General features: G+C 47.9%; 1 pseudogene; it reads left to right on the plus strand.

Annotated features, from left to right (window-relative positions):
* The first annotated feature begins 15,969 nt into the window (after positions 1 to 15,969).
* LOC139235224 (5S ribosomal RNA) lies at positions 15,970 to 16,088 on the plus strand (annotated as a pseudogene).
* Positions 16,089 to 19,171: the final 3,083 nt, after the last annotated feature.

Genomic DNA, 19,171 nt, shown 5'->3' on the forward strand with positions numbered 1-19,171 from the left:
GGATGTAGTTCAGGATCTGTAATATTAAGTCCTTCATTGAAACACCTATAAACTTTTGGCGTGGAAGCAGGTCATCCTCGATACGAGGGACTACCTATGATGATGATGATGGAGCACCTAGAGGGCTGAGGGGTGACCTAATAGAGGTCTTTAAAATTATGAACGGTTTTGATAGAGTGGATACAGAGAGAATGTTTCTACTTGTGGGAAAGAGCATAACCGGGGGCCATCAATATAAGATAGTCACCAAGATTTTCAACAGGGAATTCAGAAGAAACTTCTTTACTGAGCGAGTGGAACTCGCTACCACAGCGAATAGTATCGATGCATTTAAGGGGAGGTGAGACAATATATGAGGGAGAAGGGAATAGAGGGTTTAGATGAGGAAAGACGAGTGGAACATAAACGCCGGCATGGACTGGTTGGGCCAAATGGGCTGTTTTTTTGCTGTATATCCGATGTAATCCGGTGTAATACAGACCAGAGGAGCTGGAAGCCAAGCTGAGATGCTTACATGGAGTTTGGAGTTTACCAATGTTGACCTTCTAACCTCCAGAGAGAGACAACAAACCATTGCTATTTAGGGCATGTAGTCAGTTTATTCCAAATCTTGGCTGCAAGCATCACGTCGTTGGTTTCCATCAGGAGACATTACATCCGAGAGGAGATTCACAATAAAATGCAATCTCTGTGTGGATTGTAACGGGTGCTTGTTCTGATTGCCTTTTCTCCTTCTACCGCAGGGTGCTCCAGGCGATCCCGGCATCTCAATCATTGGACCCCGTGGCCCTCCTGTAAGTCCCACCCTCTTTTATTGATTCCTTGTTCGCTGTCTACTTGGTTATGATGTGTTGGAACAGGAAATACTGGAATATCTACCAGTGCAGCTGTTGAGTGTTATGTAGCAGAAATATAAATACAGCCATTGCCTCCTAGGTGTAAGAGATCCCACTTGTCTCTCATTGCATTCTCTTGTTGTAAATATTGTTTTATTTTACTTATTCAGTGGCAGTAACATAAGTTATTTGAGTAAGAATCATTTTTGGGGGAATCTGTGCAGTATGAAAGGTTTCAATATAATCCAGATGCCCTAATGACATGACAGAGACATCAAGCTATAATTGACTCCAACATCCTTTGAAAACATCTTTCATTATTTTATTGCTGATGACTTTCTTAAAGGAAATGACTTGTATAATGAGGGAGGGAGCAACATACAACAGATAATAGGCACTTGGGGATGTTTTACTGGTCTGGTCCATTGTGCCTCCTTCTCTGCTGGCATCAATTAACTCTGATTTGTATCATTCAGTTCAAACAGAAATAATGAAGTGGTCAATAAAAACTCATGAAGTTAAAATGGTGTTTATTCAGGAGAGAGCAATTTATTCCACATGTGGTGACAGGTTAGTTCACCAACACAACAGAGTCAAGTCTTCAGCAGCCTCAAGTTAGTTAACCAACTCATCACATGAGATTTACATCAACTGCACCTACATCTTGGGTCTTTAAGATTATGAAGGGGTTTGATAGACGTAGAGAAGATGTTTCCATTTGTGGAGCAGACAGAGCTAGGTGCCATAAATATAAGTCCGTTGCTAATAAATCCAATAGATAATTCAGGAGAAACTTCTTTACCCAGAGAGTGGTGAGAATGTGAAACTAGCTGCCACAGGGAGTGGTTGAGGTGAATAGTATCGATGCATTTAAGGGGAAGCTGGATAAACACATGAGGGAGAAAGAAATAGAAGGATAAGCTGATGGGGTGAGATGAAGAGGGGTGGGAGGAGGCTCGTGTGTAGCATAAACACCGGAATGGACCTGTTGGGCCGAATGGCCTGTTTCCGTGCTGTAAATAATATGTAAAAATATCTTAAGTCAGATGCATACTCCGAATCACGTGCATTAGCATTTCTCTTACTATACAGAGTCTGCGAACAGAAGCCCCAGTATGCAATCCAGCCAGGCAGGACAGAGTTTGGTCCCAGGCAGGACAGAGTTTGGTCCCAGGAAGGACAGAGTTTGGTCCCAGGAAGGACAGTATTTGGTCCCAGGCAGTGCAGGGTCTGGTACCAGGCACCAATTGGCAGAGCACAGCTACATTGCCAGCCAGTAATATGTCAATGCATTGAGCATCTTGACAGGAGAATCCACACTCTCAGGACATTTAGACAAGCGAAAGCCAGTTCAAATCACGCTCAAGAGGTCCAAGGGATCTCCTGAACACTTTTTAAACAGGATATAGTGGGAGTGTTTTCATGTTCCTGCAGCGGCGGCTATCGGACTGTATGAGCGCAGATATTCCAGGGAAATTGGGTGGGGAGAGAGCACAGCATTGACAGAGCTATTCGTTTAAATGGACGGAAAAACATGCACACCCTAATGGGCATGTGCTACTCCTCATCTCATTTCCGTGCATTCACTACCTCCAGGTGATCCAATAGCCCCAGTTGCAGGAACAGTGAAATCTGCCCCATCATCCTCGCAATATCATACCCAAGGTTAGTAGCTGACTGGAGTTATAGCATCACTTTACCATTGCCAAATTACAATAGAAACACACCTAACATCAAACAAGGAATTTGAAATGTTGAGTACTTTACCTTATGACATTGATTGGAAGTACAATGCACAATCATAAAACACACAGGCTTACGTAGATTTATTTGACACCAAATCTTTCCACAATGAATTATTTATCTGTCATGTTTCCTCCCACCTCCATGGGATTACATTAAAGCTATGATTGCAATACATCACTGACCACAATAGCTGAAAGGAACAGTCACCTGATAAATCATTTCAATTATTATACTATGAATGTTCATTTTTTAAATAAAATTGTCAAAAGTCCATGTATTTAACATGGCAAAATCACAACATCAACTCAAGGAAACTGGTGCAGTTCCTTTAGATGTGTTTAATAGAAAAATGAAGCCAAAGTAAACACGACTGATATTCTTTGGAAACAAGGCAATGACATTTATTGAGGACAGTGGTATTTAATATGGAAGAAGGGAATGAGAAATTGCTCAGTATTTGTTTAGGCAGTATAATATTTCAATGGGAAACAGTTCTGCAATATTGCATTAAGTCAATCAATTATTTCTTGCTTTGCTTACTGAAGGAAGCAACAATGATCTCCCCACAGTATTGCTGTCACACATGCAATAATATTATTCCACTGTCTGTATTCTGTCTTCGTTCAATTCTACGCCTTTTTCGATTTCCGCCTGTTCTATAATGAAGTCTACACATTTGAAACTGAGGAATGCAGACAGGTCTCCTGAAAACTAATCTGATAAGTACTTAAATTTAACCTACTTAGATTGACATGGAGAGTTCTGTGCCATGTCAAGAAATCATGACAGGTTATCACTTTTCACATTGTTTATAAATTGCAATGTGGTGCGTGCTCCTCTTATTTCCCTATTACTTTCAAATGGCTGGGAAAAATTGGGCAGATTGCAGTCTCTGTACTCAGCAATACTTCAAGGCAACCTGGTGTTGTAACCCAATACCTCAATGCTACCTGTTCTGGTACAGTGATTGATACGTATGCTTATCACTATAATAAATCACACGTGGCCTATGCTGGAGCTGATCACTTTGTGACCTTTCGGTTTAATGTAAACTCCAAAAGTGAGCACTGCAGGGGGAGCCTGCTTTATATAGGGAGGCAGCACGAGATGCAGTCATGTGTGCCTCCCGGGCTTTCCCCATCTGTTGGCTATTACATGTAATTACATGGTACAGAGCATGATACAGAGCATGGCTGCAAATACATCACAACACTTCCCCCCAAGTCTTAGATGCGGCTTACAGGTCAAGCCTGACCGGGGGTCTGCGCTCTCTGGTTGAGCGTCTGAGTTGGACGCTGGGTATGGGCGGCCTGACCAGATTGTCACTGCCTTGTGGTGCTGCGGCTCTGGTCGAACTGTCCGGTGCGACGGGTTCTGTCTCTTGGTGAACCGTTGGTGCTGTTGCTTGTGGTTGGAAGTCGATATCACTGTAGTCATCCTGGATCATCGGTGAACCTCAATTTGGTTTGATCGATGTGCTTCTTGCAGGTTTGGCCATTAGTGAGTCTTGCCACGAATACCCTACTCCCCTCTTTAGCTACGACAGTGCCTGCAAGCCACTTGGGGCCCGTACCAAAGTTCAGCACGAAAACAGGGTCATCGACGTTGATACAACACGTTACAGAGTTGCAGTCATGATATGTACATTGCTTAAGACGCCGGTTTTCGACAATCTCACTTAAAACCGGGTGCACGAGGGACAACCTTGTTTTGAGGGTCCTCTTCATGAGGAGTTCGGCGGGCGGAACCCCTGTGAATGAGTGGGACCTTGTCCGATATGCAAGCAGCACGCGAGACAGATGGGTCTGCAAGGGGCCTTCCATCACTCGCTGCATGCCCTGCTTTATGATCTGTACTGCCCGTTCAGCTTGGCCATTGGAGGCTGGTTTGAACGGGGCCGACCTGACATGCTTTATGCTGTTACAGCGCATAAATTCGTGAAATTCGGAACTCGTAAAGCATGGTCCATTGTCACTAACAAGGACGTCGGGCAGGCCATGGGTGGCGATCATTGTCCGAAGGCAGTCTATTGTGGCGGTGGATGTGCTGGACGACATTATAACACATTCGATCCATTTAGAATAAGCATCAATTACAACTCGGAACATTTTTCCTTGAAAGGGACCCGCGTAATCTACATGGATGCAGGACCAGGGTTTGGAGGGCCAGGACCACAGGCTCAGGGGGGCTTCCCTGGGTGCGTTGCTGAGTTGCACGCACGTGTTGCACCGGCATACGCCTGACTCTAAGTATGCGTCGATGCCGGGCCACCACACTTGCGATCTCGCAATGGCTTTCATCATTACGATGCCGGGGTGTGTGTTATGGAGATCCTTGACAAATAAATCTCTGCCTTTCTTGGGCGGGACTACACGATTTCCCCACAAAATTCAGTCGGCCTGGACAGTCCTTACGCCGGTGAAATGACTTAAAATCGCCATGCATCTCTCCATACATGGTTGCCTAGTTTCCACTTAATATACAGTTTTTCACCTGGGACAGCAGTGGGTCTTGGCTGGTCCAGATTCTTATCTGGCGTGCCGTGACGGGTGACCATTCGCCCTCAAAGGCTTCCATGGCCATGACCAGTTCTGCGGGCTGCTCCACTTCACCCTTGGTGGTGGTGAGCGGGAGCCGGCTGAGCGCATCTGCGCAGTTATCGGTGCCTGGTATGTGGCAGATCGTGTAGTCGTAAGCGGACAGCATTAATGCCCACCTCTGAATGCGAGCTGAGGCGTTGGTATTAATGCCTTTGCTCTCAGAGAATAACGACGTGAGCGGCTTGTGGTCAGTTTCTATATCGAACTGGCGGCCAAATAGGTACTGGTGCATTTTTTTTACCGCGTACACACAAGCTAGGGCCTCCTTTTCAACAACGCTGTACCCCGTTTCAGCCTTGGAAAGACTGCAGAACGCATACACTACAGGTTGGAGCTTACCCGACATATTCGCTTGCTGAAGCACACATCAAATCCCGTAGGATGACGCATCGCACGCTAAAACAAGATGCCTACAGGATCATACAGCGCCAATAGATTGTTTGAGCACAGTAAGTTTCTGGCCTTCTCGAAGGCAGTTTCTTGATTTTTACCCCAGACCCAGTCATCACCCTTACGGAGCAGTACATGTAATAGTTCAAGCAAAGTGCACAGCCCAGGCAGAAAGTTACCAAAGTAGTTCAGTAGTGCTAGGAACAAGCTCCGTCGTGTTGCGTGGTCTTGGGGCCTTCTGGATCACCTCCGTCTTGGACTCTGAGGGTCTGATGCCATCTGCTGCAATTCTCCTTCCCAGGAATTCCACCTCTCGTGCCAAGAAGACGCATTTGGTTCGTTTCAATCGATTTAGTCGGCGTAGCACCTCTTCCAGGTTATGGAGGTGTTCATCAGTGTTGTGTCTGGTGATCAAGATGTTGTCTTGGAAGACGACCATTTCCGGGACAGATTTCAGCAGGCCCTCCATGTTTCGTTGGAAGATCGTAGCCGCTGAATGGATCCCGAAGGGGCACCGGTTGTATACGACCAGCCCCTTGTGTGTGCTTATGCACGTCAGCTTCTTGGACGATTCCACCAGCTCCTGGGTCATGTGCGCCGAGGTGAGGTCCAATTTCGAAAACAGCTTTCTGCCCGACAGGGTCACAACCAAATCCTCCGCCTTGGGTAGCAGGTACTGGTCCTATAACGATATTCGGTTTATGGTTACTTTCTAATCTCCACAGATTCTAATTGTCCCATCACCTTTAAGAATGGGGACAATGGGACTGGCCCAGTCATTAAATTCCACTGGCGATATGATGCCTTTGCGCTGAAACCGATCTAACTCGACTTCTACTTTCTCCCGCATCATGTGGCCTTGTGGTGAACGGGACTCGCGTCTGGGCTGAGGTGAATTGTCACCTTGGCCCCTGTGAAGCTGCCGATGCCAGGCTGGAACAGTGACGGAAACTTGTCTAAGACCTGCGCACACGTGGCTTTCTTCACCGACGATAATGCTTTTACATCGCCCATTTCCAGTTAAAATTCCGTAGCCAGCTTCTGCCAAGCAGCGTGGGCCCATTACCGGTAACAATCCATAGTGGCAAATTATGCGCAGAACCATCAAACAGCACCTGAACCATTGCACTTCCGAGGACTGGGATAATCTCTTTAGTGTAGGTGCGCAGCTTCGCGTCGATCGGGCTCAGCTTGGGCCTGTGTGCCTTGTTTGCCCATAACTTCTCAAAGGTCTTCTGGCTCATGATCGATTGGCTCGCACCCATATCCAGTTCCATCGGTACCGGTATGCCGTTCAGTTTAACGTTCATCATCATCGGGGGACTCTTGTTGGTAAAGGTGTGCACTTCATGCATGTGCACTCCATGTACCTCTTTCTCCTCGGTCATCTCTGCGCGATCCTCAGGATCTACGCTTGACCTCCCATCCTCCGCTACATATCGAGTTGTAGCACGTTTACACATTTGTTGGAGATGCCCCATCATTGAGCAATTCTTGCATACATATTGTTTGAACCTGCACTGGTTTGCGCTATGAGCCCTTCCACAGCGCCAATAGCTTGCTAATGGACTTGCATTCACAGGTACTGATCTCTTCGTATTAGTCTATTGTTGTGGTGAGTGAGTCATCTCAGGTCGAGCAGAGGTCGCATTAGCCCAGCTGGGGGCACTTCTCCTGTCTGCCGACAAATTTAGCTTATTCATGGTCTTTGGCCCCGGGTGATTCCGAAGTTGTGAGTAGAGTAGTTTTGTTTCTTCCTCTCTGGCCATGTATGCCTGAGCAATTAGGATGGCTTTGGCTAGGTCCAAGTCTTTCTCCGCTGGCAGTGGTGGGTGCCATCTCATGCTCTTCTTCAGGTTCCTCCGTGTCTATGCTGAACCTTTTCTTTACTTGTCCAAGTGTTTGCGGCATATCTGCCCATTGTTTAGTCGGACCACCATGACTCTATTTCCTTCTTTGGCAATTACGGTGCCCTCAAGCCACTTGGGTCCCAAAGCATGGTTAAGAACAAATACCGGGTCATCTATTTCTATACACCTCCCCCTTGAGTTTCGATCATGGAGCTCGGTTTGGGACTGGCGCTTGCCCTCAACAATGTCTGCCAGGGCTGGGTGAATGAGGGACAGCTGCATCTTGAGCATGCATTTCATGAGGAGTTCCACTGATGGGACTCCCATGAACGAGTGCGGGCAGGACCTGTAGGCCAGCAGGAGGCGTGATAGGGGGTACTGAAGGGAGGGACCTTGGATGCGTAGCATACCCTGTTTTATGACTTGGACCGCCCGTTCCGCCGGGCCATTGGAAGCCGGCTTGGACGGCGCTGTCCGGAAAGCTTGATACCATTGCCCGACATAAACTCCTGGAATTCATGGCTGGTGAAACACGGGCCATTGTCGCTGACCAGGATGTCTGGCAATCCATGGGTCGCGAAAACCGTACACAGACTCTCCACAGTGATGGATGTTGTGCACGAGTTCAATGTGATGCACTCGATCCACTTTGAGTAAGCATCGACAACGATCAGAAACACTTTCCCCATGAACGGGCCCGTATAGTCTACGTGAATACGTGACCATGGTCTGGTGGGCCAGGGCCACGGACTGAGTGGGGTCTCCCTGGAGGCATGGCCCAGCTGGGCACACGTCGTGCACCTGTGAACCCAGTGTTCCAGGTCTGAGTCAATCCCCGGCCACCATACATGTTCATTAACACGATGCCAGGGTGCTCGCTGCGGAGTTCCCTGATGAACGCTTCCCTTCCTTTCTGGGGCATGACTACCTGGCTGCCCCATAGCAGGCAGTCAGCTTGGATGGCGAGCTCATCCATCCGTCCTTGAAACGGTCTGACTTCTTCGGGGCACGCCCTGTGTGCAGGCGCCCAATCCCCAGTCAGGACACATTTCTTTATCATGGATAGGAGGGGGTCCCTGTTGGTCCAGAGTTTAATCTGGCGGGCTGTGATGGGGGAGCCCGCAGTGTCAAAAGCCTCAACGGCCATGACCATCTCGGCGCTCTGCTCCGACGCCCCCTCGGTGGTGGCCAGTGGGAGCCTGCTGAGCACGTCAGCGCAATTTTCAGTGCCTGGCCGGTGCCGTATGGTGTAGTCATACGCAGCCAGCGTGAGGGCCCAGCGCTGTATGCGAGCTGACGCATTGGCGTTGACAGCCTTGCTGTCGGACAACAAGGATGTTAATGGTTTGTGGTCCGCCTCTAGCTCGAACTGTCTACCAAAAAGGTACTGGTGCATCTTTTTCACACCGTAAACACACGCGAGTGCTTCCTTCTCGACCATGCCATATCCACGCTCTGCCTGGGAGAGCGACCTGGAGGCATAAGCCACCGGTTGGAGTCGGCCGTCATTGTTACCCTGCTGCAACACACACCCAACCCCGTAGGATGACGCATCACATGTTAAGACCAGTTTTTTACAAGGGTCATACAAAGTCAACAGTTTGTTGGAACACAGCAGGTTCCTCACCTTATTGAAAGCCCGTTCTTGACAGTCCCCCCAAAACCATTCACAACCTTTATGCAGGAGCATGTGTAACGGCTCCAACAATGTGCTTAAGTTCGGCAGAAAGTTCCCAAAATAGTTCAAAAGTCCCAGGAATGATCGCAACTCTGACGTGTTGCTGGGCCTGAGCGCCCGGCGGATCGCCTCCGTTTTTGATTCAGTGGGCCGGATCCCATCTGCGGCAACCCTCCTGCCCAAAAACTCGACCTCTGGGTCCAAAAACACACACTTGGCCTTTTTCAGCCGCAAGCCTACCCGATCCAATCGGCGTAGCACCTCCTCCAGGTTGTGGAGGTGTTCCTCGGTGTCTCGACCCATTATGAGAATGTCGTCTTGGAATACGATCGTTCCAGGAATGGATTTGAGCAAACTTTCCATATTTCTCTGAAAGATGGCTGCTGCCAAACAAATGCCAAACGGACACCTGTTGTAGACGAATAATCCCTTGTGGGTCGTGATGGTGGTCAGAAGCTTGGATTCTTCAGCCAGTTCCTGAGTCATGTCGGCCGAAGTGAGGTCCAACTTCGTGAACAGCTTGCCACCTGCCAATGTGGCAAAAAGGTCCTCCGCTCTCGGATACGGGTATTGGTCTTGCAGTGATACCCGGTTGATGGTGGCTTTGTAGTCGCCGCAAATCCTAACCGAGTCATCTGCTTTGAGGATGGGAACGATGGGACTTACCCATTCGCTGAATTCATCTGCTGAAATTATGCCCTCTCTGAGCAGCCTGTCCAGTTCACATTCAATTTTTTTACGCATCACATACGGCACCGCTCTGGCTTTGTGGTGCACTGGCCTGGCGTCCGGAGTGATGTGTATCATTACTTTAGTGCCCTTCAATGTTCCGACACCAGGTTGAAACAGTGACTCGAATTTTTGCAGGACCTGTGAGCATGAACTTCGCTCCACGGATAAAATGGCATGCACATCCCCCCATTTCCAATTCATCTCAGCTAGCCAACTCCTCCCCAAAAGCGCGGGGCCATTTCCCGGAACGACCCAGAGTGGGAGCCGGTTCTGTAATCCATTATGTTACCACCAAGTTTGCACAGCCCAGCACTGGAATGATCTCTTTGGTGTACGTCCATAGCTGCATCTCAATGCGTTCCAGTTTGCTGCTCGCTCTGTGTGGCCATAGTCTCTCAAATTGTTGGGCGCTCATCAGTGACTGGCTAGCTCCCGTATCCAGCTCCATGTGCACCGGGATGCCATTCAGTAAGACTTTCATCATCATGGGTGGCGTTTTAGTGAATGAGCTGTGGACGTCAGCCACATGAACCCGCTGAACTTCAGCATCTATGGCTTTACCCCAGGCCTCATCCTGCATTGCTGACCCCTCGTCTGGTTCCTCTGTCTCACAAATTAGCCTCGCTACTGCCTTTTTGCACATCCTGGCCAAGTGTCCACCGACATTACAAATCCTACAGGTATATTGCTGGAACCTGCAGCTTCTTGCAGTGTGTCTACCCCCGCACCTCCAGCATGAGCTGAGATTGAGATTGCTGTTAACAAAAGGACTATTACCAGGCATTCCTCTCTGATTGCCCATTTGACTGTTTCTAAGCACTCTGATGGTGGGTGTTAATGGTCCCATCGTGGGACACATTGTTCCTCGAAATGGCGTGAATTGCCAATCCCCTTTCCATTGTCCTTGTTGCAGGCCCACCCTAGAGCCTGTTGCTGCCTGGGCGGTTTCGAAATGCCCTTGCCTGCCTGCGGGGTCCCGAGCCGCGTTCACCATGTCAACTTCCTGGTCCGTCGCCATGTGTGGACCAGGGCTGCGCGCGTAAATTAGTTTTGTCTCCTCTTCCCCTGCCATAAAGGTCTGAGCTATCAACGCCGCCCCTTCGAAAGTAAAGTCCTTAGTCTTTATGAGCTTCGTGAAAATGTCGGCATGATTAATGCCCTCGATGAAAAAGTCCCTTAACATCTCCTCCCTGCAGGCATCGGAGAACTTACAGAGACTGGCCAAGCACCGCAGTTCCGCCACGAAGTCCGAGACGTTTTGTCCCTCCCGACGCCGGTGAGAGTAGAACCGGTGCCGGGCCATGTGTACGCTACTCGCCGGATTGAGATGTTCACTGATCAGCTGGCTGAGCTCTTCAAAGGACTTGTCCGCTGGCTTTTGGGGTGCGAGCAGGTCTTTCATCAGTCATCCGTCTGTGGTCCGCAGCTGGTCAGTAGATGCGCCCTCCACTTGTCAGCCGCTGTCTCTTCCAGCCAGTCCTTTGTGACAAAGCTCTGCTGGAATCTTTCCACAAAGTCGTCCCAGTCCTCACCCACACAGTAATGTTCCTCTGTGCCACCGGTGGTTCGGTGATTCCTGTTTCTTGTCGCCAAATGTAGTGTCCCTGCACCTTACTACAAACTCACACGAGGCATAGGTATATCAGACACGGTAACTCTGTAACTTTCACCTTCACCTTTATTGCCAGGACCAAGGAGTGCTGACCCTGGGTGGGACCTCCCCTTTTATACCTGGAAACCCAGGTGAGGAATGTCTTCCGCAAGTTCAGCCCCTGTGGTCAGGGTGTGCATTTCTAGGGTACAGGTACAGTGTGCATGAGTTACAGTTACATGACTATGTCTTTGCAAGATGGTTAAATACATGACAAAGGAGCCCGAGTAAAACTGGGATTCAGGGGGAAAGCTGTCAACTGGCTGGAGCCATTCGTTGCACAAAAGTAAATGTTTGTGGTTGTTGGAGGTCAATCATCACAGCCCAAGGACATCACTGCAGGAGTTCCTCAGGGCAGTGTCCTCGGCCCAACCATTTTCAGCTGCTTCATCAGTGACTTTCCCTCCATTATACGGTCAGAAGTGGGAAGGTTCGCTGATGACCGCACAATGTTCAGTGCCATTCGCAACTCCTCAGATAATGGAGCATTCCATGCCACATGCAACAAGACATTCAGGCTTGGACTGATAAGTGGCAAGTAAAATTCGCACCACACAAGTGGCAGGCAATGACTATCTCTAACAAGTGAGAGTCCAACCACCGCCCCTTGACATTTAACGGCATTACCATCGCCGAATCCCCCACCATCAATACCCTGGGGGCTTATCACTGACCAGAAACTTAACTGTACCAGCCACATAAATCCTATGGGAACAAGAGCAGTTCAGAGGCTGGGTATTCTGCGGCGAGTGTCTCACCTCCTGACTCCCCAAAGCCTTTCCACCATCAACAAGGCACAAGTCAGGAGTGTGATGGAATACTCTCCACAGCTCCAACAACAATCAAAAAGCTCGACACCATCCAGCACAAAGCAGCTCACTTAATAGGCACCCCATCCACCACCTTAAACATTCACTCCCTCCACCACCGGCGCACCGTGGCTGCAGTGTGTACCATCTACAAGATGCACTGCAGCAACTCGCCAAGGCTTCTTTGGTAGCACCTCCCAAATCCGCAATCTCTATCACCTAGAAGGACAAGGGTAGGAAGGCGCATGGGAACACCACCACCTCCACATTACTCTCCAATCACACACCATCCTGACTTGGAAGTATATCGCCGTTCCTTCATCGTCGCTGGGTCAAAATCCTGGAACTCCCTCCCTAACAGCACTGTGGGAGCACCTTCACCACACGGACTGCAGCGGTTCAAGGCGGCGGCTCACCACCACCTTCTCAAGGGCAGTTCAGGATGGGCAATAAATGCTGGCCTTGCCAGTGACGCCCACATCCCATGAATGAATTTTACAAAAATTTATTAATGCCATATGTAATTTTACCCTTAACTATTGAAACATCAAGTACAATCAACAAACTTAGATGCTCTAATCGGAACATGCTGGTTATTAAAGTTGGTATTAAATAATGTGAATAGTAGAAGTCCCAGTACTGATTCCTTGTGGGACTCCACTAGTGACCTTGAACTAATTCTGGTCAATTTTCAAATGTACTATTAATTCCATCAAGGTACATTTCTGCTGTCAATGTTTTGAGAGGCAAAATGTCAACTAGAAGTCAAAATATGCTACTTCCTTTACCCATAACTCAATAAATTGATCTCCTTTCCACAAACACATCCTCCCCAATTTTAAGCAATGTTAACTGCTATGTTATTCCCACACTATACGTCAATCCTTTCTTTCTTTGTTTGGAGTCTTCCCTCCCTTTTACAGTACTATATTCCGCTGTCCTATTTCATGGTTGAAAAGATTGTCAGGCAACTATGCCAGCCTTGCATATGTCTTCTCTTCCATGCCTAGCAGTACGCAAGGCAACCCCACCTCTGATTGTGCTGTGGGTTATTTCCATTTCCTGACTCACTACATCCTACCAGGATAACCAGGGGTTGTCGTTATCATGTATGTAACCTCTATGTAACACCACTGCAATACTGTATATACTTAAGCAATGCACACCTTGACCACAGGGGGTGAACTTGTGGGAGTCACTCCTTACCTGGTCATCCAGGTATATAAAGGGAGGTCCCACGCAGGGTCATCACTTCTTGGTCCTGTGAATAAAGGTTCAGGTCATAGAGTGACTGTGTCCATAGAATGTGCCTCGTGCAGGTTTTGTGCCATTGAGAAAGGATAGTATATTGGCGATGAGAAATGGGAATCAACAACCCACGAGAATGGCCACCGGTAGCACAGAGGAATGGTACTGTGTTGGTGAGGACTGGGACGATTTCATTGAGACGCTCCAGCAAAGCTTTGTCACGAAAGAATGGCTGGGAGATGCAGCGGCTGACCAGCTGCGGACCGAAGACTTACGCGCTCATGAAGGACCTACTCGCACCCGAAAAGCCGGTGGACAAAATCTTTGAAGAGCTCAGCAAACTAATCAGTGAGCACCTCAAACCGGCGAGCAGCATACACATGGCCTGACACAGATTCTATACCCACTCAGTCGTGAAGGACAGAGCATACCGGGCTTTGTTGCGGACCTCCAGCGTTTGGCCAGCCTCTAAGTTCACAGACGCCTGCAGGGGGGAGATGTTAAGGGATTTCTTTATTGAGGGCATCGGTCATGCGGGGATTTTCCGAAAGTTAATTGAGACCAAGGACTTGACTTTGGAAGCGGCGGCATTGATGGCTCAGACTTTCATGGCGGGGGAGGAGGAAACCAAAATAATATACGCGCGTCATTCTGCCTCCAACGCGGCAGGGGATCAGGGAGTCAATATCATAAACGCGACTCAGAGCCCCGCAGGCAGGCAAGGGCAGTTTGACACACCCCAGGCAGCAATAGATCCCAGAGTAGGTTTTCAGCAGAGATAATGGCAGGCTGAACAGACATTTATGCCATCACAGTGGACAATGCGGTCCAGGATTGGGCCATTGACACCCACTAACAGGGTACTCAAGAGCAGTCAAAGGGACAATCAGTGAGGAATGCCAGGTCATAGCTCCTTTGTTCACAACAATGGGAATCTCAGCTCATGCTGGAGGTGTGGGGGCAAACACTCTGCCATGACTTACAGGCTTCAACAATTTGTCTGCAGAAATTGCAACCTCAGTGGCCATTTAGCTCGAATGTGCAGGAAGCCTGTTACCAGGCTAATTTATGAGGCGGATGGACCAGAAGAGGGGTCTGTGAGGCAAGATGACTGTTGGGGCAAATCAATGGATGCTGAAGTTCAGCGAGTTCATGTGGCAAACATTCACAGCTCATATACCAAAACGCCACCAATGATAATGAAGGTTTTATTAAACAGCATCCCTGTATGCAAGGAGCTGGACACGGGGGCCAGCCATTCACTCATGAGCGTTCAACAATTCGAAAAGCTATGGCCTGTCAAAGCCTGTAGACCCAAACTAGAACGCATTGAGACACAACTATGGACGTATACCAAAGAAATCATTCCAGTACTAGGCAGTGCAATGTTGGCGGTCACACACAATGGATCAGTGAACCGGCTGCTGCTCTGGATTGTCCCGGGCAATGGTCCCGCAGTGTTGGGGAGGAGCTGGTTAGCTGAGATGAACTGGAAATGGGGGGATGTGCACGCAATGTCATCTGTGGAGCGAAGTTCGTGCTCACAAGACCAACAACAATTTGAGTCACTATACCAACCTGGCGTCGGGACGTTCAAAGGTACCAAAGTAGTGATTTGCATCACCCTGGACGCCAGACCAGTGCACCACAAAGCCAGAGCAGTGCTATATGTGATGCGTAGGAAAATTGAGAGCGAATTGGACCGTTTGTTGAAAGAGGGCATCATAAGAACATAAGAACATAGAAATTAAGAACAGGAGTAGGCCATCTAGCCCCTCGAGCCTGCTCCGCCATTCAACAAGATCATGGCTGATCTGGCCGTGGATTCAGATCCACTTACCCGCCCGCTCCCCATAACCCTTAATTCCCTTATTTGTTAAAAATCTATCTATCTGTGATTTGAATACATTCAATGAGCTAGCCTCAAATGCTTCCTTGGGCAGAGAATTCCACAGATTCACAACCTTCTGAGAGAATAAATTCCTTCTCAACTCGGTTTTAAATTGTCTCCCCCGTATTTTGAGGCTGTGCCCCCTAGTTCTAGTCTCCCCGACCAGTGGAAACAACCTCTCTGCCTGTTATCTTGTCTATCCCTTTCATTATTTTAAATGTTTCTATAAGATCACCCCTCATCCTTCTGAACTCCAACGAGTAAAGACCCAGTCTACTCAATCTATCATCATAAGGTAACCCCCTCATCTCCGGAATCAGCCTAGTGAATCGTCTCTGTACCCCCTCCAAAGCCAGTATATCCCTCCTTAAGAAAGGTGACCAAAACTGCACGCAGTACTCCAGGTGCGGCCTCACCAATACCCTATACAGTTGCAGCAGGACCTCCCTGCTTTTGTATTCCATCCCTCTCACAATGAAGGCCAACATTCCATTTGTCTTCCTGATTACCTGCTGCACCTGCAAACTAACCTTTTGGGATTTACGGCCACACTAGTCTGAAAACGCCCAATCTCGTCTGATCTCGGAAGCTAAGCAGAGTCAGGCCTGGTTAGTACTTGGATGGGAGACTGCCTGGGAATACCAGGTGCAGTAGGCTTTTCACCCAGGTCGGGTGGCATGTTTTATGTTTTTGCAGGTAGACTCTAAAAGAGTTTCATGCACAAGGATCCCCAGGTCCCTCTGCATCGCAGCATGTTGTAATTTCTCCCCATTCAAATAATATTCCCTTTTACTGTTTTTTTTTCCCAAGGTGAATGACCTCACATTTTCTGACATTGTATTCCATCTGCCAAGCCTTAACCCATTCGCTTAACCTATCTAAATCTCTTTGCAGCCTCTCTGTGTCCTCTACACAACCCACTTTCCCACTAATCTTTGTGTCATCTGCAAATTTTGTTACACTACACTCTGTCCTCTCTTCCAGGTCATCTACGTATATTGTAAACAGTTGTGGTCCCAGCACCGCTCCCTGTGGCACACCACTAACCACCGATTTCCAACCCGAAAAGGACCCATTTATCCCAACTCTCTGCTTTCTGTTCGCCAGCCAATTCTCTATCCATCTAATACATTTCCTCTGACTCTGCGTACCTTTATCTTCTGCAGTAACCTTTTGTGTGGCACCTTATCGAATGCCTTTTGGAAATCTAAATACACCACATCCATCAGTACACTTCTATCCACCATGCTCATTATAGCCTTAAAGAATTCCAGTAAATTAGTTAAACATGATTTCCCCTTCATGAATCCATGTTGCGTCTGCTTGATTGCACTATTCCGATCTAGATGTCCCGCTATTTCTTGCCTTAATGATAGCTTCAAGCATTTTCCCCACGACAGATGTTAAACTAACCAGTCTATAGTTAGCTGCCTTTTGTCTGCCCCCTTTTTTAAACAGATGCGTTACATTAGCTGCTTTCCAATCCGCTGGTACCTCCCCAGAGTCCAGAGAATTTTCGTAGATTATAACGAATGCATCTGCTATCACTTCCGCCATCTCTTTTAATACCCTGGGATGCATTTCATCAGGACCAGGGGACTTGTCTACCTTGAGTCCCATTAGCCTGTCCAGCACTACCTCCATAGTGATAGTGATTATCTCAAGGTCCTCCCTTCCCACATTCCCGTGACCAGCAATTTTTGGCATGGTTTTTGTGTCTTCCAATGTGAAGACCGAAGCAAAATAATTGTTTAAGGTCTCAGCCATTTCCACATTTCCCATTATTAAATCCCCCTTCTCATCTTCTAAGGGACCAACATTTACTTTAGTCACTCTTTTCCGTTTTATATATCGGTAAAAGCTTTTACTATCTGTTTTTATGTTTTGCGCAAGTTTACTTTCGTAATCTATCTTTCCTTTCTTTATTGCTTTCTTAGACATTCTTTGCTGTCATTTAAAGTTTTCCCAATCTTCTAGTTTCCCACTCAACTTGGCCACCTTATACGCATTGGTTTTTAATTTGATACTCTCCTTTATTTCCTTGGTTATCCACGGCTGGTTATCCCTTCTCTTACTGTCCTTCTTTTTCACTGGAATATATTTTTGTTGAGCACTATGAAAGAGCTCCTTAAAAGTCCTCCACTGTTCCTCAATTGTGCCACTGTTTAGTCTGTGTTTCCAGTCTACTTTAGCCAACTCTGCCCTCATCCCACTGTAGTCCCCTCTGTTTAAGCATAGTATGCTCGTTTGAGACACTACTTCCTCACCCTCAATCTGTATTACAAATTCAACCATACTGTGATCACTCATTCCGAGAGGATCTTTCACTAGATCGTTTATTTTTCCTGTCTCATTACACAGGACCAGATCTAAGATCGCTTGCTCCCTTGTAGGTTCTGTAACATACTGTTCTAAGAAACAATCCCGTATGCATTCTATGAATTCCTCCTCAAGGCTACCCCTTGCGATTTGAGTTGACCAATCGATATGTAGGTTAAAATCCCCCATGATTATTGCCGTTCCTTTTTCACATGCCTCCATTATTCCCTTGATTATTGCCCACCCCACCATGAAGTTATTATTTGGGGGCCTATAAACTGCGCCCACCAGTGACTTTTTCCCCTTACTATCTCTAATCTCCACCCACAATGATTCAACATTTTGTTCATTAGAACCAATATCGTCTCTCACAACTGCCCTGATATCATTCTTTATTAACAGAGCTACCCCACCTCCTTTCCCTTCTTGTCTATCTTTCCGAATTGTCAGATACCCCTGTATGTTTAATTCCCAGTCTTGGCCACCCTGCAACCACATTTCTGTAATGGCCACCAAATCATACCCATTTGTAATGATTTGTGCCGTCAACTCATTTACTTTATTTCGAATGCTGCGTGCGTTTAGGTAGAGTGTTTTAATCCTAGTTTTTAAAACCATGATTTTTAGTTTTGACCCCTCCTGCCGCCCCTTTATATTCATACATATTGTCCCTTCCTACCACCTTGTGATTTACACTTATTCCAGTGCTACGCTGCTCTGTTGCCTCCTGCCTTTTGCATTCTTTCTTGGGGTTCTGTTCATCTCGCCCGTTGAATTCAGCAACTTGGCGAGCCCCATCGTTCCCGTCCTATAAGCGGATGGTTCTGTCAGGATCTGTGGCGACTACAAGGCCACCATCAATCGGGTGTCCCTACAAGACCAATACCTGCTCCCGAGAGCAGAGGATCTTTTCGCCACGCTGGCAGGCGGCAAGCTGTTTACCAAGTTGGATCTCACTTCAGCCTACATGACTCAAGAACTGGCCGACGAATCTAAACTACTGACTACCATCACTACGCACAAGGGACTGTTCGTTTGCAACAGGTGCCCGTTTGGCATTCGATCAGCGGCCGCGATTTTTCGAAGAAACATGGAAAGCCTGCTCAAATCCATTCCTGGAACAATCGTATTTCAGGACGACATCCTCATCACGGATCGTGACACCGAGGAACACCTCCACAACCTGGAGGAGGTGCTACGCTGACTGGACCGGGTAGGCCTGCGACTCAAGAAGTCTAAATGTGTGTTTTTGGCTCCTGAGGTTGAGTTCCTGGGCAGGAGGGTTGCTGCAGATGGGATTCGGACCACCGAATCCAACAGAGGCGATTCGACGAGCGCCCAGGCCCGGCAACACATCGGAGTTGCGTTCATTTCTTGGACTCTTGAACTATTTCGGAAACTTTCTGCTGAACTTAAGCACG

This window comes from Pristiophorus japonicus, chromosome 22, assembly GCF_044704955.1.
Source record: "Pristiophorus japonicus isolate sPriJap1 chromosome 22, sPriJap1.hap1, whole genome shotgun sequence".
NCBI lineage: Eukaryota > Metazoa > Chordata > Chondrichthyes > Pristiophoridae > Pristiophorus > Pristiophorus japonicus.